This window comes from Amblyraja radiata, chromosome 6 (assembly GCF_010909765.2).
Source record: "Amblyraja radiata isolate CabotCenter1 chromosome 6, sAmbRad1.1.pri, whole genome shotgun sequence".
NCBI classification, from domain to species: domain Eukaryota; kingdom Metazoa; phylum Chordata; class Chondrichthyes; order Rajiformes; family Rajidae; genus Amblyraja; species Amblyraja radiata.
In genome coordinates, this window is record NC_045961.1 from 15,026,691 (window position 1) to 15,052,543 (window position 25,853).

General features: G+C 44.8%; 1 protein-coding gene across 1 annotated transcript in view; it reads right to left on the reverse strand.

The window, feature by feature from the left end:
• Positions 1–5,098: 5,098 nt before the first annotated feature.
• irs2 (insulin receptor substrate 2) overlaps positions 5,099–25,853 on the reverse strand; it is a 45,592-nt gene continuing 24,837 nt past the window's right edge. Inside the window, exon 2 of the mRNA XM_033022213.1 lies at positions 5,099–7,113. The gene's annotated coding sequence lies outside the window, so the exon portion shown is untranslated. The remainder of the gene's footprint in view (positions 7,114–25,853) is intronic.

A 25,853-nucleotide genomic window follows, 5' to 3' on the forward strand; every position in this document is an offset into this window, starting at 1 on the left:
TTGTGTATGTTTATGGGCCTCTGGTGCTGGAAATAAGATTCTTCATTGTACCAGCATCTCACCATAGTTGTGCTGGAGACAATAAACTTGACTCGATACATTCATTACCAAATCAATGTTATTCCATTACAGAAAGAAATAAGACACGGGCTACGCTTGGTGGGTTGAACATCGGGGACTAAGATAGGCAATGGAAGGTCAGTCTGAGGTCAATGGAGGAAGGGTTGTATGTCTGACCAAAGGGAGATTGGAGAATTGGAGTCCGCAACGTGATAATTGAAAGTTCGGCAATTTGTGGGAAAGATTGGGATTTCCATTGAAGAATTGGGTTGGAAGCTTGCGGTAGTTGTCAACAGAGGGATAGAATGGAAGGAGCAAGGGCCAGTTTAGTTCAGTTTAGTTTTGTTTAGAGATACAGTGTGGAAACAGGCCCTTCGGCCCACCCAGTCTGCACCAACTAGCGTTCACCGCACACTAACACTATCCTACACACACCAGGGACAATTTACACTTATACCAAGCCAATTAACCTACAAACCTGTACGTCTTTGGAGTGTGGGAGGAAACAGAAGATCTCGGAGAAAACCCGCGCGGTCACGGGGAAAATGTGCAAACACCGTACAGTCAGCACCCGTAGTTGGGATCAAACCCGGGCCTCCGGTGCTGCAAGCCCTGTAAGGCTGCAACTCTGCGCTACACAATGATGCCCTAAATAAACAGTAAATAAACAGTCACCGTAAATCCATTTGGCGAGCATCAAATGTATTTCTTTCAGTCTTCTTTATTACCTCAATAGGCACATCAAACAATTTAGTAAAACGTGATTTTTCCCCCAACAAATCCACATTTGATCTCTATCAATTGAAATGTTGCCACATGTGAGTTAAAGCTGGGGGCAGTGTTAGCTGTGAGGAGGATAGGCTGGGTGAGCGGGCAAATGCATGGCAGATGCAGTATAATGTGGATAAATGTGAGGTTATCCACTTTGGTAGCAAAAACAGGAAAGTAGACTATTATCTGAATGGTGGCCGATTAGGAAAAGGGGAGATGCAACGAGACCTGGGTGTCATGGTACACCAGTCATTAAAAGTAGGCATGCAGGTGCAGCAGGCAGTGAAGAAAGCGAATGGTATGTTAGCATTCATAGCAAAAGAATTTGAGTATAGGAGCAGGGAGGTTCTATTGCAGTTGTACAGGGTCTTGGTGAGACCACACCTGAAGTATTGTGTAAAGATGTTATCTCCTAATCTGAGGAATGACATTCTTGCCATAGAGGGAGTACAGAGAAGGTTCACCAGACTGATTCCTGGGATGTCAGGACTTTCATATGAAGAAAGACTGGATATACTTGGTTTGTACTCGCTAGAATTTAGAAGATTGAGGGGGGATCTTATAGAAACTTACAAAATTCTTAAGGGGTTGGACAGGCTTGATGCAGGAAGATTGTTCCTGGTGTTGGGGAAGTCCAGAACAAGGGGTCACAGTTTAAGGATAAGGGGGAAATCTTTTAGGACCGAGATGAGGAAAACATTTTTCACACAGAGAGTGGTGAATCTCTGGAATTCTCTGCCACAGAAGGTAGTTGAGGCCAGTTCATTGGCTATATTTAAGAGCGAGTTAGATGTGGCCCTTGTGGCTAAAGGGATCAGGGGGTATGGAGAGAAGGCAGGTACAGGATACTGAGTTGGATGATCAGCCATGATCATATTGAATGGTGGTGCAGGCTCGAAGGACCGAATGGCCTACTCCTGCACCTATTTTCTATGTTTCTATGTTTCTAATGCTTTTACTGATCATTGCTTCTGATAGCAATGTTGTAACTGACACCAAGCTGAATGGGCTGCAATTGTCTTGCATATTCTTATAACCTTTTCTGAACAGGATTTTCCTCTGCAATGGATTTTCAGGTTAATGTGAAGGTAGGGCAAGCTAGGTGGCAACATAACAGAGCAGCATTGTCCACCTATCTCAGCGGGACAGGCAGCACCTTTGGATAGAAGAAATGGATGACGTTTCAGGTCGAGACCCTTCTTCAGACCCTTCTTCAGTCTGACCCGAAATGTCATCCATTCCTTCTATCCAGAGATGCTGCCTGTCCCGCTGAGTTACTCCAGCAATTGTGTCTACGGTATAAACCAGCATCTGCAGTTCCTGCCGACAGCATCGTCTACCTGATCCCTGGTGTGGAAAAATCAAAACATTGCTGAAACTTGTTCAAGAGGTCAGGACATTTGATGGCATCTCAAGGACCAACTCATCTTTGCCCTACAGTCAGCCATCCCACATTTGGCAGTCAATGCCAATCAGGGGGGAACCCATGACAAATGGGTGCTTCTTGATGTTATCCATCACAGATCTATAGAGACTCCAAAGGCAATCAACCAGCAATCTGGCTGCAATAAACGTAGTAAAACTGCAATATGAGTGATTAAAAATCACCCCACAATTTTGTCACCAATGAACATCACTGGGTTCACAAGGGACTGCAGAAGTTGGCATCTTTGAACAAAGAGACAAACCGCTGGAGTAACTCGGCGGTCAGGCAGCATCCATGGAGGAAAACAGACAGATGACATTTTGGGTCAGAACCCTTCTTCAGACTGAGATCAGTCTGTCCGTTTCCCTCCATGAACATGACAGCATAGTGACATAGATGGTAGAGCTGCTGCCTCACCACACCAGAGTCATAGAGCCATACAACACGGACACAGGTCCTTCAGCCCAACTAGCCCATGCTGAACAAGAAGCCCCATCTGTACTAGTCCCAACTGCCTGTGTTTGGCCCATATCCCTCTAAACATTTCCTATCCATAACTCTGTCCAAATGTATTTTACATGGTGTTACGGTACCTGCTTCAACTATTTCCTCTGGCAGCTCATCCATATACCACCACCCTTTGTGTGATAAACTTGCCCCTCAAGTTCCTATTAAAATTTCCCCCCTCACACCTAAAACCTATGTCCTCTGGTCCTTTCTCTACGTATAAACACTGCTGCAATTTCTACATGGTGAAACCAAAATGTATAGAAATGGCCTTTATTAAAATCTGACAATGTACACTTTAACCACATGTGATTTTTCTTCTATTACAAATCTTGGAGTACAGAGGCAAATAAATAAATGATGGGTCTTTGTCCCAAACATTATGAAGGGCACTGTAAGTGGTCTATAACCACCACCCTGCCATTGTGGGGTGTGCGCAGGGGGGTGTGTGTGTGGGCAGCGGGGTGTGTGTGGGCAGGGGCGTGTGTGGGCAGGGGGCGGGAAGTGTGGGAGGCGGGAGGGGTTGTGTGGAGGGAGAGGGGTGTGTGGGCGGGGGGAATTGTGGGGGGAGAGGGGTGTGTGGGCGGGGGGAGTGAGCTCGGAGAATAGACGGGGAAGAGCCATGGGGGAGAGTGGGGCATCACGGGGGGGGGGGGGGGAGGAGCCAGCAAGGGGGACCAGAGTGGGAGTGGCTGGAATTGGCAGTGCGACGGGGACTCACAGCAGGGGCTGATCACTGTTCGTTATCCTCCACTGGGATCAGAGTCTCCGCTTTCCGTTTATCTCCGACTTCGGGCTGGGCTGGGTCACCGACTCTGGGCTGGGTCTCCCACGCTGTGCTGGGTCGGGTCTCCGACACTGGGATGCTGCTTGGGGCTAGGCTGCTGCTTGGGGCGGGGCTGCTGCATGGGTCTGGGCAGCTGCTTGGGGTGGGGCTGCTTCGGGTCCCCCTGACAGTCCGGTTGGAAACATCCGCCAGCCATCCTCAGCAGTAAAGGTGCGTTGGTGCAAGAAGGGGCGGACCATCCCAGGGAGTGACAGGGGAAGAGATTAATCCATGCGGCGCTGACTGGCAGGAGAGGAGATCGATCTGTGCATGCGCGGTTTTAAAGATTTTTAAAACTCGTTAACTTTCACGACATTCAACCAATCGGAATGAAACTTGGTGGACTCGCAGCACAGGAGAACGGTGAGTGAACTGGTGAAAAATCGTAGCGATATCGCAAACCGGTTTTGCGTAAATAGAAAACCGCCCAACCGGAAGATAACAAGATCAGAGTTTTAGTTATGTACTGGACAAGGTAAGATTTGAGCACTCCTCAGCAAAGATCTTAGCTCGTGAGCCTCCCCAAGCACTGGAGTTGAATAAAAAACAAGACCCGCCCCCTCCTGTCCTGCCAAACGCTATGCTGATATTGAGTTGAAGGGCTGGCACATCATATCACTGTTGTATAAAACATTGTTTAGCCCCACATTGTAATATTGTGTACGGTTCTGTAACATTTGACAGGAGAGATTCAGCATCACAATAGGCTTTCGCGTCATGGTGGCGCAGCGGTAGAGTTGTTGCCTTACACCGCTTGCAGCGCCAGAGACCCAGGTTTGTTCCTGACTACGGGTGCTGTCCGTACGGAGTTTTTACGTTCACCCCATGACCAGTGTGGATAATCTCCGAGATCTTCGGTTTCCTCCCACACTCCAAAGACGTGCAGGTTTGTAGGTTAATTGGCTTGGTACAAGTGTGAATTGTCCTTAGTGTGTGTAGGATAGTGTTAGTGTGCGGAGATCGCTGGTCGGTGCAGGCTCGGTGGGCCGAAGGGCCTGCTTCCATGCTGTATCTCTAGAACTAAACTAAACCTGTTTCTATACTGTGCATTTCTATGATTGCACGGAGTGCACTTATAGCAGCAAATTGGGCGCTTTGAACTATAGTCCACTGCGTGCCATTGTGATAACATTCCCTGGGGTCACCTACTGATGGTGGCTACTTATTGAGGGGCAAGAAACGATCTTCATGCATCTCTCACTTCTGGCAACCTATAGTTATCCTTTCTTGGTGTCAAATATCATGCTTGTTAGTCAGAGTCCATCTTATACCATTTTAGAAATGAGGCACTGAACCTTGGGCAGCAGTAACATTCTGATCTTGTCTCCCACACTAGCAGAAAAATACTTCAAATGTCTTGGATTGCTATGTGATGTTTTGTTGTGGAGTATAAGGATATACTGTCATTAAACCTAAAGGATATACTGTCATTAAACCTACCCAGCCTATAGGTTTGGAAACCGAAACGTCGTAAATTAGTACTATGATCCAAAAGCAAATACCACATATGAAGGATATCTTTCTATTTTATTTACGTTAATACATTGGACATGTAAAAGCAGCTCCGACAGATGAGCTACAGAAAATATTCTGAGTACCTCAGGACTTCTTAATTCAGTCCAATTGATAAAGGAAACAGAAGAGAATAATGTAGGAATTTGTAGTTGGAGTTTAATAGATTGCTAACAAAACAAAAATCATTTTTAATCAAATTGGGAAACAAGAGTTTCAAAAATATTGTAACTTATCACAACCGAGGGATAATTCAAGATCAACTCAGATGAAGTATGATACGCAATTCTCAATCAGATTCTCATCTTCTGATAACATTACATTGGAATTATTTATAAATACATAAAACGGAAGACACAGCAAGATATGTTAAGTTTACAATTATCTTTTGTCTGCTTAGAAGTATTATTACACATTCACTTTCATCTCTAGGCTAAAAAATAACATGAGAACCCTGCTCTTATGCTGTTTAAGGTTTATACAGGTTCAATATGGAACGTTGCATGCCTTAAACTGAAAATAGCAAAATATACAAATAGCAACCTTTGCTATACATTCTAGAGAAAATAGTAACTGTTATATACAGGTTCCAAACTGTAAACTAAGAATGTAAAGTGTTCTATACTTAATTTCTGGATTATACATTCCAGCATTGTTGTGAAGCTATGAAAACTGCATTCGGTAGAAAATGTTCATTGATTACAGTTTATTCCATATTTTGCTATCGTCTCAGTTCATTCCATATTTTGCCATTGTGTCTGGTAATTCAATTCAAAGTCAGCATTCTTTCAGTCCCATGGTTATATGTTGCTTTTATTGCAGATTCAGCCACTGTATCGAGATCCATGCTACTTTTAATCTTGTAAAAATGAGCATTGTTCACAATATAGATTTTCCTTGCATATTATTTATATACAAAGCCAGGCATGAATACAAGGGAATTGACCCCCTGGCAAAATATAGAGAACTTCACACAGGCCTGTGGTGAAACTTCAATCACTTGCAAAATAGAGTGTCTACATTCAGAATTTTCTGGCACACTTTTGTCAACAGTTCTAATGCTAATAAATAAGTCAGCAGGAAGTTCTTGTGCAGTCTCTTTCACCCAAAGCAGTCCTGAACTGCCTAACTTCTGTATTGAACATAAACAATGTTCACCATTAAGAAATATCAAGAACTTTACATTGCCTAGAAATTTATCCTTGGTCAATGGATAACATTTTGGAGAGACAATACTAAGTATATTTAGCATTACCAATCGGAGACAATTTTCTAGGCACCTAACTTTTGAAAAGATTCCTTCCTTCCCTCCAAGGAATGTGAAAAACATCACCCAGGTCTCAGAGAAAATCCTCGTACGAATCTTAATAGACCTTTCTTGGACCCTCTGATTCGCCCAGTAATCTGAAATTGCACTTCTGTCAGCCATTTTGACTTTCAGATAGGGGCGTAAAACTAGTCAACGTGGAATCTTTGTAGGACACAATTCTGGCTTATCACATTGGTATATTGGGAACTATCAACTTGGTTTGGTGTCTTGGGAGTTCAGCCCACAGCTGAAGCTGTTGGGCTTTTTCTCCCATAAAAGGCTGCTTTAGTTTTTAAACGAGGTAGTGTTTGTACCAGGTCAGTAACATTCCAATTCAGTTGATTTCTGGCCATTCTGAGAAAGGTAATGCAACCCATGTGTAACATAGATGTTGGCCAAATCTCAACTTAGAACAAGGCTAAACAGGCAACAGTTAATGTGATGCTGAACAAGAACTGCTTGACGGCACTGCTCCTGGAAAGGAAAGAGGATAATCAATATCCATAACAGGATCTAATGAGGCAGAAAGCTTCCTTGTCCTTTCAAGTGTGCTATGTATTGCAGTGTTGTGATGGTCTCGAGGCATTGTTAGCAACACATTCACAATGAGGCAAAGAGGTCAACTTGAGCAGCATTCGACAAAGGTGTCTACTAAGCAGCATCCTTTATGCGACGTTCCAGCAATGGTGCAGATGGGTCAATCTGAACAAAAGAAAAGGAAAAAATGTTGACACAAGAATTTGGAAATGATGGAATCTTGAGCAAAAAGAAAAATCTTGCATGAAAACAATAACATTATATAGGAAACTTGGTAATGTCATATGTTCATAAGTAATAGGAGCAGAATTCGGCGAAACGGTCCAACGTGTCCGCTTCGCCAATCAATCGTGGCTGATCTATCTCTCCCTCCTAACTCAATTCTCCTGCCTTCTCCCCATAACCCCTGACCCGTACTAACCAAGAATCAATCTATCTCTTCAATATCCATTGACTTCGCCTCCACAGCCTTCTGTGGCAAAGAATTCCACAGATTCAATTTAATGTAAACATTTGTGCATTATTATTGGTCAGCTTGTTTCTGAAATAACCTATAGGGAAGACCTGGATAACCAGCCTAATAGCCTTGTCCCACGGTATGAGTTCATTCCAAGAGCTCTCCCGTGTTTTCCCTGATTCAAACTCGGAGGTTTAATGGCCACTCGTCAGTACTCGGTGCTCTCGTGGACATTTTTCAACATGTTGAAAAATCTTCACGAGTCTTCCCGTGCTTACCTGCCATTAGCGAGTCTTCCCGAGTACCTGCTGTTAGCGTTACGAGCCGCTAAGAGACGTCCCCGAGCTCCGACATACCCGCTACGTTCATTCACCGTGCTTACCACGAGTTTGATTTTTTTTTAACTCAGGAGAGCTCTTGGAATAAACTCGTACCATGGGACAGGGCTATTAGTTCTCCGACTAGTTTCACTGTCCTCCTGATTAATTTTACTGTGTATCTGCCTCATTGTCACCTTCACCTCAGCCAACATTTCCTTAATCATCGTCTGCTGTAATCTGTTCTTTTCACACCTTATGTGTGCTTTGTACCCCTCCATATCTCATTTCATTCTCCCCTGAAGAAGTCATCCTCAATCTGAAGAAGGGTCTCATCCCGAAACATCACCCATTCCTTCTCTCCAGAAATGCTGCGTTACTCCAGCATTTTGTGTCTATTTCCAACTAACTCTGATGCAGGAATTAGGAACTTTTTACCCTCTCCTAGAACTTGTTTGGTTAGCCATCTAAGCATACCATCCGTACGCAAGGGGAATGTTTCTTTCAATGTAATGTGTAATTCTGTGAAAAGGAATGTGAGGATTAGAAACAGGAATGTACAGAGCTCTCCAAGTGGGTGGCATCTTGAAAGCAAACAACATTTGTATAAGCATGCTCCGCAGTTCAAATTTCATGATTTAAGCAAGTTTAAATGAACAGAGGTCTTTAAATAGTTTGCAGATAATGATCAAGTCAAAAACATATCAAAAACATGGAGCAACACCATGATAAGAATGTGATTTTATAAGTGTAACTTGCCAGGTGTGCACTATTTTAGAAAGGCCCATTGATCGTTCTACAATAGTGCGCCAACTGGTGCTGTGTAGAAATGTCAAAAGTGGCAAACAGCATTCACATTACCTAATGTGCAGGAAGGAACTGCAGATGCTGGTTGAAACCAAAGATTGACACAAGTTCTATCGTATCGTAAAAAGCTGGAGTAACTCAGCGGGTCAGACAACATCTCTGGAGAAAAGAAATAGGTTGCATTTCGGGTCGGTTCACCGACCCAAAACGTCACCCATTCCATCTCTCCAGAGATGCTGCTTGTCCCGCTGAGTTACTCCACCATTTTGTGTCTTATCTTTGGTGTAAACCAGCATCTGCAGTTCCTTCCTCCACGAGCTATGACGTTTTGATTGCTGACTATATTAGATACAGAGATCAATATATTTTTGGATATTAAGGGAATCTAGGGATTATTGCAGAAAAGTGACTGTGGCAATGACCTTATTGAATGGTGGAGCAAGTATGAGAGGTCAAATGATCTATTCCTATTTCTATTTCTAATGTTCTTCCGAAAGTACAAAAATAGCAACTGGAGCACGTCAGGGGTTATCAATTGCATTCAGTCCTCTGGTCATTACAGTTTAAATAGTCTGGTCAGCGTTAGGTTTGGATGTGATTGAGGTTAGTCCAGAAAGAACTGATAAATTGATTTGTTGAACCATTGTGTAAGATTAGGTTTTAGGGGATCCTACCAGACTATCTGCCTCTTAACATTGAAAGTATGTGAACAGGAGAAGATCTTTATAGCGCATTAAATGGTATAAAGTATATCAAGCATTATGATAGGATATAAAGCTAATACTGATCTGTCAACTTAAGACTGATAGCACAAAGAACTTTCTTTACATTGATAAAAACCAAATAGACCTGAAGATAGAATCTTATATTTACTTGGGATCCCACTGGATGACTGTTAGTTAAGCTTTTTGAATTGTATTGCTCAATATTTAAGTGAAGTCAGTAGGAACATCTTTTCTTGGATTTTAACAGAGTCACGTAAATTGCCTCTCTTCCTCATAAATCAATGTGGGCATGAATCCTACGAGTCTGGGACTGAGAGTATTGCAGCTATATAGAGTCATAGAGTGATACAGTGTGGAAACAGGCCATTCGGCCCAACATGCCCACATCAACCAACAAGTCCCAGCTACACTAATCCCACCTGGCAATGTTTGGGCCATATTCCTCCTAACCTGTCCTATCCATGTACCTGCCATATGGTTTGTGTATTTGGTAACATGAGCACCAATTTTGCGTGCTGTCATTATTTGTCCAGTTATTTTGCTGTCCCTGTCATTACTACATGGAACTATAATATTTTATAAAACAGGTGAAGAAGGTGCATCCTCACAATCTTCCAATGTTTCAAAGCCATTCTTGTAAAATTGGGAACTTGGCTGCTGAGGTTGCAAGCAGCGAGCTCCGATAAGCAGAAGCATGAAAAATAAGGACGATTTGGTTTAGTAAGGTTGCTTGAAGGATGAAAGTTAATCCAACATTGGGAGAACTCTGTTTGTAAGGAACTGCAGAAGCAGGATTAAACCGAAGGGTCTCCATCTGAAACGTCACCCATTCCTTCTCTCCAGAGATGCTGCCTGTCTCGCTGAGTTACTCCAGCATTTTGTGTCTACATAGGGAGAATTTTCTTCAAGTAGTGCAGTGGGTAATTTTATGGCCATTTCAAGGCAGGTAGGCAATATAGACATGTTTCATCCAAAATAAAGTGTGCATCTTCTGCATTATGGTGCAAAAATAAACTGCTGGAAGAACTCAGCAGGTCAAGTAGCATCTATGGAATCAAAAGGGATTTTGTCAATGTTTCTGCTTTGGCCTGTGGCTCTTGCTGTGGGTGGAGGTGTCCAGCATATAGAAGTGCAGAGGATGGGTAGAACAGGAGCTGGTAAGTGATAGAGGGAATTTGATCAGGGGGCAATGAGAGGCAGATGGGAGAAGGGGGGGGGGGGGGGGATGGAAATGTTGATCAAAGGGGAGAGAGAACGTGGGTGGATTGGTGGGAGTGCCAACGGAACAAGGGTTACCTGGAATGACATTATAATCTGCACAGACATTGTGGGCCAAAGAACACATTGTGTTCTTGTGCTGTATGCTCCATGTTACTTGAGAAAGGTCCTTGATTATGCTGATTATTCTTTACCGAGGCAGCATGAAGTTTGTATGGAGTCAATGAAGGGGGGGGGGGGGGGGGGGGGGTTGGTCTGTGTGATGGTCTGGGCTACATTCACAACTCTCAGCAATTTATGGTAGACTTAGGCAAGAGCTGTTGCCAAACCAAACTGTATTACATTCTGATTGTGTAGGAAGGAACTGCAGATGCTGGTTTAAATCAAAGATAGACACAAAATGCTGGAATAACTCAGGCAGCATCGCTGGAAGGATGGAATGGGTGACGTTTCGGTTTGGGGACACTCTATGACTCTATATAGCTGCAACACTCTCAGTCCCAGACTCGAAGGATTCATGTCCACGTTAATTTATGAGGAAGAGAGGCAATTTACGTAACTGTCTGTTAAAATCCAAGAAAAGACGTTCCTACTGACTTCACTTAAATATTGAGCAATACAATTCAAAAAGCTTAACTAACAGTCATCCAGTGGGATCCCAAGTAAATATAAGATTCTATCTTCAGGACTATTTGGTTTTTATCAAGGTAAAGAAAGTTATTTGTGCTATCAGTCTTAAGTTGACAGATCAGTAATAGCTTTATATCCTATCACAATGCTTGATATACTTTATACCATTTAATGTGTTATAAAGATCTTCTCCTGTTCACATACTTTCAATGTTAATAGGAAGATAGTCTGGACAGGATCTTCTCATACAATGGTTCAACAAATCAATTTATCAGTTATTTCTGGACCAACCTCAATCACATCCAACTAACGCTGACCAGACCATTTAAACTGCAATGACCAGAGGACTGAATGCAATTGATAACCCCTGACTTGTACTCCAGTTGCTATTTTTGTACTTTTGGAAGAACATTAGAAATAGAAATAGGAATAGATCATTTGACCTTTCATACTTGCTCCACCATTTAATAAGGTCATTGCCTCAGTCACATTTCTGCAATAATCCCTAGATTCCCTTAATATCTAAGAATATATTGATCTCTGCGTCTAATATAGTCAGCAATCAAAACTTCATAGCTTGTGTAGGAAGAAACTGCAGATGCTGGTTTACACCAAAGATAAGACACAAAATGCTGGAGTAACTCAGCAGGATAAGCAGCGTCTTTGGATAGAAGGAATGGGTGATGTATTGGGTCTCGACCCGAACCGTCACCCATTCCTTCTATCCAGAGATGCTGCCTGTCCTGGTGAGTTACTCCAGCATTTTGTATCTATCAGATAGGGAAGGCAGGCTTATAATAGACCTTCATTAGATATTTGAAAGGGTTATACATTCTGTTGTGACCTTTGAACATTCTATAATTACAGATCACAGGGAAATGGATCACTGATCTTGAAAAGAGAAAAAATAGTGCTGTTATCTATATGATTCAAGGCCAGAGCGCCCGCAGACTGTCAAATATTTCATGCACAAACCATTGCAAGGGCCACCAGAGCAAGCGTGTGTATTTTTGTTGACAACTGCAGTGCTTTTGCAACTGTTACTCATCTACTAAGTCATCATTCACTTCTGTCACACTTCCATTACAGATCGACGGCTGTTTGTCTTGCACTCACCAACCTACTCATTCACATCCAGCCTCACCACTGATGTACAGCCCTGAAAACAGCTTCTATCAAACTTTTCAGAATAAAAAATCAAGAATGGTTGCTACTAAATTAAACTTTCATTTGATAAGAATCATGAGAGGAATAGATCGGGTAGATGCACAGAGTCTTTTACCCAGAGTAGGAAAATCTAGGACCAGAGGACATAGGTTCAAGGTGAAGGGGAAAAGATTTAATAGGAATCTGAGAGGTAACTTTTTCACACAGAGGGTGGTGGGTGCATGGAACAAGCTGCCAGAGGAGGTAGTTGAAGCTGGGACTATCCTAACGTTTAAGAAACAGTTGGACAGGTACATGAATAGGACAAGTTTGGAGGGATATGGACCAAGCGCAGGCAAGTGGGACTAGGGAAGCTGAGACATTGTTGGCCGGTGTGGACGAGTTGGGCCTAACGACCTGTTTCCGCACTGTATTACTCTATGACTCTAAGAATTCATAAATTTCTCATGAGTCTTAGTGGTTGAATTATACAGCATTGAATTTAGACCAACTTGTCCATATCAACCTTGGAGTCTGCCTTTGCTCATCCCATTTGCTTGACCCTTTATTCCTCGTACACCCACGACTGTGCAGCCAAGTACAAATCTAATTCAATTTTCAAATTCGCAGACGACACCACCATTGTAGGGCCGGATATCAAATAATGATGATATGGAGTACAGGAAGGAGATCGAGAGCCTCGTGTCCTGGCATCGAGACAACAACCTTTCTCTCAATGTCTGCAAGACAAGGGAGATAGTGATCGACTTCAGGAAGTGGTGGTGGAAATACCCCAGTTTGCATTGACAGTGCCAAAGTAGAGATGGTTGAAAATGTCCAATTCTTAGGAGTCAATATCACCAACAACTTCTGTGGGAAAGAACTGCAGAACTGCAGGTTTAAATCGAAGGTAGGCACAAAATGTTGTAGTAACTCAGCGGGAGAGGCAGCATCTCTGGAGAGAAGGAATGGGTGACGTTTCAGGTCGAGATCCTTCTTCAGTCTGAATTCCTTCTCTCCAGAGGAGAAATCTGTCCCGCTGAGTTACTCCAGCATTTTGATTCTATCACCAGCAACTTCTCCTGGATCACCCATATTGAATCAGCGACCAAGAAAGCACAACTACAACTCTACTTCCCTAGAAGGTTTAGAAAGTTCAGCATGTCCCCTACAACTCTCACAAACTTCTACAGATGCACCACAGAAAGCATTTTTATCAGGATGCATCACAGCGGTTTGGGGACAGCTCCATCCAAGACCACAAGAAATTGCAGCGAATTGTAGATGCACCCCAGACTATCACACAAACCAACCTCCCTTCTATTGACTCCATTTATACCTCACACAGCCTCGGCAAGGCCAGCAGCATAATCAAGGATGAGGCACCCTGGTCACTCCCTCTTCTCCCCTCTCCCATCAGGCAAATGGCATAGAAGTGTGAAAACGCACACCTCCCGATTCAGGGACAGTTTCTTCCCAGCTGTTATCAGGCAACAAAATCATCCTACCACAACCAGAGAGCAGTGCTGAACTACTATCTACCTCTTTGGTGACCCTCAGTCTATCCAAATCCAAGGCGTAGCTATGGGTACGCGCATGGGTCTTAGCTATGTCTGCCTCTTTGTACGGTACGTCGAACAATCCTTGTTCCCGAACTCTACCTCCTCTACATTGATGACTGCATTGGCGCTACCTCCTGCACCCATACAGAACTCACTGACTTCATCCATTTCACCACTAACTTCCATCCGGCACTCAAATTCTCTTGGAACTTTTCCGACATTTCCCTACCGTTTCTAGACCTCACTATCTCCATCGCAGGTGACAGACTACTGACCAACATCTACTATAAACCCACTGACTCCCATGGCTATCTGGACTACACTTCTTCCCACTGTGTTTCCCATAAGGACTCCATCCCCTACTCCAATTCTTCCTTCTATCTGCATCCAGGATGAGGTGTTCCACACCAGGGCATCGGAGATGTCCTCATTCTATAGGAAACGGGGGTACCCCTCGCCTACTATAGATGAGGCTCTCACCAGGGTCTCTTCTATACCCCGTAACTCTGCTCTCACTCCCCATCCCCCCATTCGTAACAAGGGCAGAGTCCCTCATGTCCTCACCTTCCACCCTACCAACCGTCACATACAACAAATAATCCTCCGACATTTTTGCCACCTACAACGGGATCCCACCACTGGCCACATCTTCCCATCTCCTCCCATTTCGGCTTTCCACAGAGACCGCTCCCTCCGTAATTCCCTGGTCAATTCGTCCCTTCCCACCCAAACCACCCCCTCTCCTGGTACTTTCCCTTGCAACCGCAGGAAATACCTCCCCCTTTGACTCCATTCAAGGACCCAAGCAGTCTTTCCAGGTGCAGCAGAGGTTCATCTGCACCTCCTCCAACCTCATCTATTGCATCCGCTGCTCTAGGTGTCAGCTGCTCTACGTTGGTGAGACCAAGCGTAGGCTTGGCGATCGCTTCGCCCAACACTTCCGCTCGGTTTGCAATAACCAACCTGATCTCCAGGTGGCTCAGCACTTCAACTCCCTTTCCCATTCCGAATCCGACCATTCTGTCCTGGTCCTCCTCCATGGCCAGAGTGAGGAGTAGCACCTCATATTTCGTTTGGGTAGTTTACACCCAAGCGGTATGAACATTGACTTGTCCTGTTTCAGGTAGTCCTTGCTTTCTCCTTCTTTTCCCTCCACTTCCCAGCTCTCCCACAGCTCAATGTCTCCGCCTCTTCCTTTCTTCTTCCCGCCCCCACATCAGTCTGAAGAAGGGTCTCGACTAGAAACGTCGCCTATTTCCTTCACTCCATAGACGCTGCCTCACCCGCTGAATTTCTCCAGCATTTTTGTCTACCTTCGATTTTCCAGCATTTGCAGTTCCTTCTTAAACATTCAGTCCACCCTTGATCGGGCTTTACCTACCACTAAATGTTATTCCCTCATCATGTATCTATAAACTGTAAATGGCTCGGTTCCAATCATGTATTGTCTTTCTGCTGGCTGGTTAGCACGCAACAAATGTTTTTTACTGTACCTCGGTACACATAACAATAAACTAAGCTGAACTGAATTTGGACAATATCCCCCCCAAACTTTTCCTATCCCTGTATACGGCCAAATGCTGATTAATTGTTGCAAATGTACACACCTCTACCACTTCCTTAGTAACTCATTTTATTTACCCACTTCCCCATGTTAAAAGCATGCCCCCTGGTTTTATTGAAATCTTTCCATGCACACCTTAATCCTAGGCCCCTAGTTTTAGATTTCCCTGCCCTGGGCAAAAGGCTGAAATCCTTCATGTCTGTGCCACTCATGATATCCCCCCTAGCCTCCTTCACTCCAGATAAAAATCTCTCCTAATAACTCAAGTCCTCCAGTCCCTGTACCAGCCTAATGAATCTTTTCTGCGCCCTCTCTAGCTTAATACATCCTTGTTATGGTGTGGTATGTGTCATCTGAGAATGTTTAAAAAAAAACTGAGAACAATAATAAACCTGAACCTAAACTGGACGAGCCTCTGCCTCACAGCGCTAAAGACCCAGGTTCGATTCTGACCTAGGGAACTATCTGTGTGGAGTTTGCACATTCTCCTTGTGACCACGTAAAGCGAGATATATCTTTAGTATGGCCCTTAATGAGGGGCAACGACCAGCAATGGTGCACTACCATGCCGTTCCAGCACAATAGACCAATGCACTAGAATATGTGCATTGCTATTAGAGTCATAGAGTCATAGAGTGATACAGTGTGGAAACAGGTCCTTCGGCCCAACTTGCCCACACCGGCCAAATTGTTCCAGTTACACTAGTTCCACCTGCCTGCGCTTGGTCCATATCACTCCAAACTTGCTCAATCCATGTACCTGTCTAACTGTTTCTTACATGTTGGGATGGGCCAGGCTCAACTACCTCCTCTGGCAGTTTATTCCATAGACCCACTTTGAAAAAGTTACCCCTCAGATCTTATTAAATCATTTCCCTTTCACCTTAAACCTGTGTCCTCTGGTCCTCGATCCCCCTACTCTGGATAGAGATTCTGTGCATCTACCCAATCTATTCCTCTCATGAATTTATACACCTCTATAAGGTCACCCCTTATCCTCCTGCACGCCAAGTGACCCAGTCTCTCCCTAAGGCTCAGACCCTCTAGTCCTGGCAACATCCTCATAGTGATGAACCATCCAAGTGAACACACACAATGATCCCTTTTTGTACAGATAAGGAACCGCAGATGCTGGTTAATACACAAAAGGATGCAAAGGTCTGGAGGAACTTAGCGGTTCAGGCAGTATCCCTAAAGAACATGGGGGGGGGGGGGGGGTTGGTTGGGGGAGGGGAGGTTGTGGGGGAGGGGGATGTGGGGGAGGGGATGTGTGGGGGAGGGGATGTGTGGGGGAGGGGGTGTGTGGGGAAGGGGGGTTGTGGGGGAGGGGGTGTGTGGGGAAGGGGGGTTGTGGGGAAGGCTGCACACACCCCGCGGGCTGCTCAACACACTCCACCCCTTCAGCTTTTAATTCTCCTCGCCGTGTTATTAACAGCGGGTTCCGGAAGGGTTGGTATTTACGATTTTTAAACCTTCATAACTTTTGTACTATTTCACCGATCGGAACAAAACTTATTTGACTTGCAGCAGAGGAGAATGGTGAGTAAGGTGACGGAAAATCGTAGCGCTATGGGGGATTGTTTTTGCGCAAATTTAATTACAACGCAGACCGGAAGTGGTCAAGATGAGAGTTTTAGTAATTGTATAGATAGAAGAAGATATTCACACAATATTGGAGTAACTCAGCAAGTCAGGCAGCATCACTGGAGAAAATGGATGGGTGATGTTTCGGGTCGAGACCCTTCTTCTGACTGATTGTGAGGTGGGAACTGGAAATAAGAAAAGACCGGGTGGAAACAAGCCGTCAACAGATGATTTCCTGATAGTCTGTCTGCCTGTTGGCGAAGGAGGGTGTGATCCCAATAGGGATACATCAATGCAAACTGTGGAACTGGTTAACCGACTTTTGAATGAATACTTTATTGTCACATGTGACAAGTTACGGTGAAATTATTTGCTTGCATACGGTATGCAAATACTCGCCACATAAAGGGCGTTGACAAAGTTACAAAGTAGACAAAGTACCTGCGCCAGGTCTCCCTTTGGTCTCCCCCTCCCCCCATGCCGGGTCCTCCATGATGCATTGCTCTTCCCCCTCCCTCACGGTGGCCCCCTATGCCGTGCCCCCCTTTATTCCTTCCCACGACAGCAACGTCCTCACTCCACGTGTCCGTCCTCGTCCGTCCATCGGAGCCATCATCGACCGCGGCACCGACCTCTCCACCATCGCCGCTGGCTCCTCTCCAGACACCTGCATGGCACCGACCCAGGCCCCAGCCACGGGCTCCATCGACTCATGGCCCGTGGACTCCGACCTTGGCTGCGGGCTCCGCTGACCCATGCTATGTCAGCCGTGGGCTCTGACGCCGGGAGGCGTTTAGTGGAGCGGGGGGGGGGAGGGGGGGGCAAGATGGGGATGGAGGCAAGCAAGGGGAGGGGGAGGGGGGAGAGGAATATTAGTAGAAGTTACATAAAATTGGAGAATTCGACCTTCACACCATTGGGTTGTAAGTCACCCAAGTAAAGTATGAGGTGCCGTTCCGCATTTGGCTTCACTCTGGCAATGGATGAGGACCAAGACAGAAAGGGCATTGTGGGAATGGGAAGGGGAGTTAAAATGGTCAGCAACCAGGAGATACAACAGGCCCTTTGGGGACCGAGCATAAGTATTCTGTGAAATGGTCACTGATTCAATACTTGTTCTTGCCAATGTACAGGAGGTCACATCAGGAAACCGGATGTAGTAGATGAGACCTATCTTTGCATTAAAGTTTGGTTATCCTGAACTTAAACTTCAAATTGGTGTGAGATGTTGAACATGGAACAGTACAGACCCTTCGGCCCATCTTGCCTGTGTCAATCATGACGCCAGCGTATTTGAATTCCACCTGCCTGCTTACGGTTCACATCCCTCCATTCCCTGCCTGTCCGAATAGACAATAGGTGCAGGAGTAGGCCTTTTGGCCCTTCGAGCCAGCACCGCCATTCAATGTGATCATGGCTGATCATCCCCAATCATTACCCTGTTCCTGTCTTATCCCCATATCCCCTGACTCCGCTATTTTTAAGAGCCCTATCTAGCTCTCTCTTGAAAGCATCCAGAGAACCTGCCTCCACCGCCCTCTGAGGCAGAAAATTCCACAGACTCACCACTCTCTGTGAGAAAATGTGTTTCCTCGTCTCCGTTCTAAATAGCTTACTCCTTATTCTTAAACTGTGGCCCCTGGTTCTGGACTCCCCCAACATCGGGAACATGTTTCCTGCCTCTAGCGTGTCCAAACCCTTAACAATCTTATATGTTTCAATGAGATCCCCTCTCTATCCCTCATTCCCGCTCATCCTTCTAAACTCCAGAGTGTACAAGCCCAGCTGCTCCATTCTCTCAGCATATGACAGTCCCGCCATCCCGGGAATTAACCTTGTAAACCTACGCTGCACTCCCTCAATAGCAAGAATGTCCTTCCTCATATTAGGGGACCTAATTTGCACACAATATTCCAGGTGTGGTCTCACTAGGGCTCTGTAATCTCTAAAGCTCTCTCAAATGTTGTTGCGGTATCGGTTTCCGCCACCTAAGCTGGCAAGTGGGACTAGGGTGTGGTAAAATGCAACATCGAGATGCTATTGGCAAGATTGTTCATACTGTATGTTGCTGGTATTGTGGATGGCAACATGAGCATCTGAAAAAGAAATACGTGAAACTGTGCACAATGTCTGTGAAAATAGTTTTCCAATGTAGAATGCAGAACACTTTGAAAGTCCACAGTGTGAACAGGATGAGCCATGTAAAAACGGACTGAGTCAGATCCAGGGTCCAGCTGGTAAGGTCAATAGGGGCAGAATTCAGCTATTCAGCCCATCAAGTCTACTCCACCATTCAATCATGGCTGATCTATCTCTCCCCCCCAACCATATTCTCCTGCCTCTCCCCATAACCCCTGACACCCGTACTAATCAATGATCTCTCTATCTCTGCCTTAAAAATATCCATTGACTTGGTCTCCACAGCCTTCTGTAGTAAAGAATTCCTCAGATTCACCATCCCCTGACTAAATAAATTCCTCCTCATCTCCTTATGAAAAGAATTCCAAGCCTCCCCATCTTTCTCTCTATTTTGTTTTGAGTCTGTCCTTTAAATCCATCTATTTATCAAGCTTTAGGTCACCTTCAGCACATCTATATATAGAATATAAATAGAAGTTGTCCATTGTCAGCACTACTTTTGTCTTGCCATTCTGCATTGCCAAAGGCTAGTTGCATTACATCGATTAAAATTCCTTGGCACTGAATAATGATAGATGTTCACTGGGAAACATGACTGTCTGATGATGTTCCGTGCTATCTTGACTTGTGCAAATGAAAACTAGCTGGATACTTTTCCACATCAGTTCTGGCCAAAAAATAATAATTAAATTGAGTCTGGGTCTCTGTTCCATGGAGCGCAGGAGGATGAGGAGGGATCTTAAAGAGGTGTACAAAATCATGAGAGGAGAATATCTTGCCCAGAGTACGGGAATTGAACACCAGAAGGCATAGGTTCAAGGTGAAGGGGAAAAGATTTAATAGGAATCCGAGGGGTAACTTTTTCACACAAAGGGTGGTGGGTGTATGGAACAAGCTGCCAGATGAGGTAGTTGAGGCTGGGACTCTCCCATCGTTTAAGAAACAGTTGGACAGGTACATGGATAGGACAGGTTTGGAGGGATATGGACCATGCGCAGACAAGTGACTCTAACAGTACACTGGCCAACAATGTCCCAGCTATTCTTGTATCACTTGTCTGCGCATGGTCCATATCTCTCCAAACCTGTCCTATCCATGTACCTGTCCAACTGTTTCTTAAACGATGGTAAGAGTCCCAGCCTCAACTACCTCATCAACTTTTACATTAGAAACATGTTTTTTCTATGTTATTGGTTTGAATCTGACTGTTAGAGAATCAAGCCTCCTTATTTCCTAGTAGCATATTTCATAAGGTTGCCCTAGTCAAGTTACATCTTATTGTATGACCACAAAAGACTGTTCCCATGTCATCATTATTAAATGCCTGACTTACTAGCTGCCACAGATATCGGTTATTGACCAAAACATGCTATTGTGGATGTGGGGTATCTAGGCATTGTACATAGACACAAAATGCTGGAGTAACTCAGCTGGGCAGGCAGCATCTCTGGAGGGAAGGAATGGGTGACATTTTGGGTCTGAAGAGTCTGAAGAAGGGTCTCGACCCAAAAGGTCACCCATTCCTTCTCTCCAGAGATGCTGCCTGCCCCGCTGAGTTACTCCAGCTTTTTGTGTCTATCTTCAGTGTAAACCAGCATCTGCGGTTCCTTCCTACACATCTAGGCATAATAGGTACGAAAACATCCAGACTCCTCCCCAACCAGAGGTCCTGGACGAACCAGGAGACATGTAACCACTGAAGGCTAGATCTGTGGCGTTTAAGACTGGTGATCTAGTATCATACAGAAAATCCATGTTAATGGAGTTTAATGCAAATAAGTGTGAGATGGTGTATTTTGGGAAGTCAAATAAGGGCAGCAGCTTCATAATGAATGTCAGGGCATGAGAGAGAGTGTAGAGCTGAGGACCCTAGGAGTGCAGGTACATAATTCCTTGAAAGTGGCGTCACAGGTGGATAGGGTGGTCAAGAAGGCTTTCGGCACATTGACCTTCATTAGTCAGGGTATTGAGTATAGAAGTTGGGATGTTATGTTACAGTTACACAAGACGTTGGTGATGCCACATTTGGAGTATTGTGCTCAGTATTGGTCACCCTCCTATAGGAAAGATGTTATTAAGGTGGAAGGAGAGCAGAGAAAATTTATGAGGATGTTGCCAGTACTTGAGGGCCTGAGCTACAGGGAGAGGTTGAGCAGGCTAGGTCTAAATTCCTTGGAGCGGTGAGTGATGTGAAAGAGATATAGTATAATGAGGGAATTAGATAGGTGGACAGTCTTTTACCCAGAGTGGTAGAATCAAGAACCAGGGAACATAGGTTTAAGATGAAAGATGTAATAAGAATTTGAGAGGCAACATTTTCACACAGAGGGTGGAGGGCATATGGAATGAGCTGCCAGCGGAGGTAGTTGAGGCAGAAACTATAACAGCAATTAAAAGACATTTGGACATGTACTAATCACGAACCTATCTATCTCTGCCTTAAAAATATTAATTGACTTGGCCTCCATAGCATTCTGTGGAAAAGAATTTCACAGATTCACCACCCTCTGACTAAATAAATTTCTCCTCATCTCCTTCCTAAAAGAACATCCTTTAATTCTGAGGCTATGACCTCTAGTCCTAGACTCTCCCATCAGTAGAAACATCCTCTCCACATCCACTCTATCCAAGCCTTCCTATTGGTCATCCATCTATTCTCTTCCTGGAATTTCAGCATGACCAGGTCTCTAGAAGTCTTGTCCAAGAAGGTCTTATTCTCCCGGATGATCCCAAGGTCATCCAGCTACAGCTCTCCTAATAAAAGAAGCTGCAGGTAGACAAAAGTGCTGGAGAAACTCAGCAGGTGCAGCAGCATCTATGGAGCGAAGGAAATAGGCAACATTTCGGGCCGAACCCCTTCTTCGGCTGCACCCGGATACAATTCCCGCAGGTGTGGTCATCGGGGACACCAGCAGTTTACCTGACTTCCCACATCCTGCAGGAGGAGCATTGCATCAACTTGCCTGCCAGCAACACTGCACTAAACCAAGAAAGAAAAATCACAAGAATCACACACAACAGCAGACTGTACATTTACCTCCTGTCCCTATCTGCTCACCCCATTGCCTCAATCTCCTCACCAAAGACTCTTGAGCCAAAGACTCACACTTACCCTCCACACAGCACTGCACTTCAATGCAGCCTCTCTCCTAACACGGCCACTCCGCTACACTTTGCTTCTTATTAGTTGTTCAATTAGTCAATTGATCAGACCAATCCACAGGCTACCTTTTATATTCTCCCGCTCCTTCTCTGACACTTCAAAAGGGATCTATTGTAACAGTGCTCCGGAAGAGCACAGTAAAGGGCCTATTCCACGTGGGTGTTATTTGCGCGTCATTTATGCGACATCATTTACGCGTTAACATGCATGACTTGCGCATGGCGTGCATTACACGCGAATGGCGCGTGGTGAGACGGGGTGGCGTAGGCAGTGACGCGCGGTAGCACGCAGCGCCCCAGGATTTTGGGATTCTCAAAATCCACACACGCCACCTGCGTGACGCGCAAATGACGCCCAAGTGGGACAGGCCCTTAACTTGCCTCAATGACTGCCAACAGTTACCAGGGAACTGAACTTCCTACAACAACCAGAAAGCAGTGCTGAACGACTATTTATCTCTTTGGACTATCCTTGGTCGGACTTTGACTTTACCTTGCAGTAAACGTTATTCTCTTATCATGCATCTATACACTGTAAATGGGTCGATTGTAATCATGCATTGTCTTTCTGCTGACTGGATAGCACGCAACAAAAGCTATTCACTGTACCTTGGTACACGTGACAATAACCCAAACATCCACCAAAATGAAGTGCTTCAAGTTGTTGGTTTTGGCATGAATTTCAATTCTTGCCTCAGAAATGACTTGGATCCATATCAATTTGGCTAATGCCAAATGTTTACTCAAAATCTTTGTCTCATACTTTTTTCTACTTTTATCAAGTCTTCCCTCAACCTTCAACATCTCAGAGAAAACAAGCCGTCTGTCCAAACTGGAGTGCTGTAATGAGTTCATTTGTGGATAGATTAATTACAGACATTTCACTATCATATCTCTTGCATCACTTGATAAATTCGGTATCATCCAAAAAGTACATGTGTGAGTGAAACTATTTCCTGTCTATTTTTAAATAGGAGTGAAGTGCTGGAGTAACTCAGCTGGTCAGGCAGCATCTCTGGAGAAAAAGGATGGGTGACGTTTCAGGTCGAGACCCTTCTTCAGACAGTTGGACTTGGATTTGGATATTTGTATTCATTCTCCCTCTACTAGCTTCTAAAAAACTCATCTGGAAGGCTGGCTCCGTCCTGGGGGCGGGGTTGGATTCATGGGAGGTGGTCTTGGAGAGGACGATGCTCCTCAAACTGTGGAGCATCCGGGACAATACAGCTCATCTCATCCTTGACACATTGGTAAACCTGAGGAACACCATCAGCAACAGACTGGTTCCACCAACATGCAGTTCAGGCAAGGGAGAAGGCAGGCACTGGTTATTGATTGGGGACGATTAACCATGATCACAATGAATGGCGGTGCTGGCTCGAAGGGCCGAATAGCCTCCTCCTGCACCTATTTTCTATGTTTCTAAGAACGCCACAGGAGATACTTCTTCCCTGTGGCTATCAAACTGTACAGCTCCTCCCCCTTCTGCCATGGGGCAGACTGAGACCAACTCCCCTCCCCTCCTCCCCAATCTTTGCACATCCCCAATCCTTTCCGCTCGTCACTTTAATTTCATGTTTCATGTATTTTGTGTTTTTTATGAGTTGGCAGATCAATTTCCCTCCTGGGATAAATAAAGCTCTATTGTATCGTATCGCAGCCTACCATTTAGTAGAGTGAGATAGTGGCATGCCCCTGGTCTTCCATCTTGCCGCACTGTTTACTGAAAAATTCTCACGGTTGTACGCACCCTGCAGGCAAGGGTTTGTTTTCTCCGCACCTTCCATTCTCTTCCTTCTGTCTCCCTGCTGTACACAACCTGAGGCTGCAGACACAATCGGCGCCAGCTCAATCAAGCTCACTCCTAAAGCCTCTAAAATTGACCTTGCCCCAATTTGGGACCTTAACTTGTGGGGCCAGTCCTTCTCCATATGTAATTTGAAAAATAGCGAATGTTGCCAAGAATCAAGGAGCTGCGTTATAAGGAGAGATTGGACAGGCTAGAACTTTATTCCTGGGAGCGAAGGAGGCTAGGGGATGATCTTATGGAGGTGTATAAAATCATGAGGAGAATTGATAAGGTGAATGCACAGTCTTTTACCAAGGAAAGGGGATTGAAGAACCAGAAGACATAGGTTTAAGGTGAGTGGGAAGGACTTAATACGAACTTGAGGAGCAACCTTCTCCACTCCGAGGGTGGTGGGTAAATGGAAAAAGCTGCCAGAGGAGGTAGTTAAGGCAGGTACAATAACAAGATTTAAAAGACACTGGGCCAGGTACATGGATAGATAAAGTTTAGAGGAATATGTGTCCAATACATGCAAATGGAGCATCTTGGTCGGCATGGACGAGTTTTGCTAAAAGGCCAGTTTCTGTGCTGTATGGTCACTGGTCCCAAAGTGCTCATCCACTGGCACTTCAATCATAGAGTCATAGAGTGATACAGTGTGAAAACAGGCCCTTCGGCCCAACTTGCCCACACCGGGCAACATGTCCCAGCTACACTGGTCCCACCTGCCCGCGTTTCGTCCATATGCCTCTAAACCTGTCCAAGTTACCCCTCAGATTCCTATTAAATCCTGTCCCCTTCACCTTAAACCTATGTCCTCTGGTCCTCGATTCACCAACTCTGGGCAAGAGACTCCGCATCTTCCCGATCTATTCCTCTCATGATTTTATACACTTCTATAAGATTACCCCTCATCCTCCTGCGCTCCAAGGAATAGAGTCCCATCCTACACAACCCCTCCCTACAGCTCAGACCCTCTATCCCTGGCAACATCCTTGTAAATCTTCTCAGTACCCTTTCCAGCTTGACGTCCAGCTTCCAGTCACTTACCCTGCCTTCTTTCCCTAAGAAGAGATCCAGTGTTGCATCTTCTCTAGTGGGATTCTCGATAATAATTATTAATTATTGGACACACTTAATAAATTCCATCCCATCCAAGCCCTTTACACAAAGGCAATATTAACCCAGACAATATTAGGGAAGCTGAAACCTCCCACTAATACTACTCTATTATTCTTAGAATTATTTGCAATCTCTCCACGCATCTGCCCCTCTAATTCCCACTGAATATTAGTCTACAATGGATTGCCATTAAAGTGATCATTCTTTTCCGTTTCTAAGTTCGATTCATATAGCCTATGGATGCTTTCCCCAAGAATCTCCTTTCAAAACACTGTCGTCATTTGCTCCCTGATCAAAATGGCAACTCCACCTCCTCTTTTACCTGCATCCCTATCGCACCTGTAATGCCTGCACCCTGGAACATTGGTACAGGTCCAGTCCTCTCAGCCATGTTTCTCGACATGACCATTATATCCAATTCCACTGAGCCAACCCACACAATGAGATTGTCTGCCTTACCTGTTAAACCTCTAGCGTGGATATAAACACAGTGTAAACCATCAGCCTTTACTCTCTGTGTAGACACAAGGAACCGCAGATGCTGGTTTACAAAAAAAGACACAGTACTCGAGAAACTCAAGCGGGTCAGGTATCATGTCTTGCTGCATTACTCCAGCATTATGTGTTGATCTTCAGTGTAAACCAGCATCTGCAGTTCTTCCCTACACATTTTGACAATAAAC